The following is an 889-nucleotide window of genomic DNA, read 5'->3' as shown; positions in this document are numbered from 1 at the left end:
TGCAACAAAATCAATTCTCTGGAAATCCTACCGAGGATCCAAACCTTCATTTATCCGTATTTGTCCAATACGCTGATACTGTTAAAGCTAATGGTGTCACTTCAGAGGCAATTCGACTTCGCCTTTTTCCTTTCTCGTTAAGAGATAAAGCTAGAAGATGGCTTCAGTCTCTTCCTTCCAACTCAGTTACCACATGGAACGAGTTGAAGAAAGTCTTCCTTGCCCGATATTTTCCTCCAAGCAAAACAGCTATGTTGAGAGCCCAGATAAATGGATTTAAACAGAAAGATAACGAGTCCCTTTTCGAAGCATGGGAAAGATACAAAGACATGATGAGACTTTGTCCACACCATGGTTTAGAGGACTGGTTAGTGATTCATACCTTCTATAATGGTCTCTTGTACAACACAAGGTTAACAATAGACGCCGCAGCAGGTGGTGCACTTATGGATAAACCTTATGTCGATGCTTATCAACTTATCGAAAGCATGGCTCAAAATCATTATCAATGGGGAAGCGACCGAGCAATGGTAGAGAAACCTCAAATGAAAAGTGGCATGTACGAGATAAGTAGCCTTAATCATGTTAATGCAAAAGTGGAAGCCCTTGCCCAGAAAATTGAAAGTTTGAATGTATCACCTCCAACCAACGTGGTTGCCGCAACTCAGAATTGCGAAGTCTGTGGAATCCAAGGTCACACTCCTGCTGATTGTCAACTCCTAACCGGAATCCAAGCAGAACAAGTAAATTATGCTCAAGGAAATCCCTACTCACACACCTATAACTCAAACTGGAAGAATCATCCAAATTTTTCATATAAGAGTAATAATGCTTTATACGCACCAGGACAAGCTCCAAATCAAGCCCCAGCTATACCTCTGGGATATCA

General features: G+C 41.4%; 1 non-coding gene across 1 annotated transcript; it reads right to left on the bottom strand.

The window, feature by feature from the left end:
- Positions 1-251: 251 nt before the first annotated feature.
- LOC127124867 (small nucleolar RNA R71) lies at positions 252-358 on the bottom strand. The gene has a single exon (XR_007804346.1). It is a non-coding gene; the product is annotated as a small nucleolar RNA R71 (small nucleolar RNA).
- Between the last annotated feature and the right edge of the window lie 531 nt (positions 359-889).

The sequence above is a fragment of the Lathyrus oleraceus genome, chromosome 2 (genome assembly GCF_024323335.1).
Source record: "Lathyrus oleraceus cultivar Zhongwan6 chromosome 2, CAAS_Psat_ZW6_1.0, whole genome shotgun sequence".
NCBI lineage: Eukaryota > Viridiplantae > Streptophyta > Magnoliopsida > Fabales > Fabaceae > Lathyrus > Lathyrus oleraceus.
This window is presented reverse-complemented; position numbering and strand designations above follow the sequence as displayed.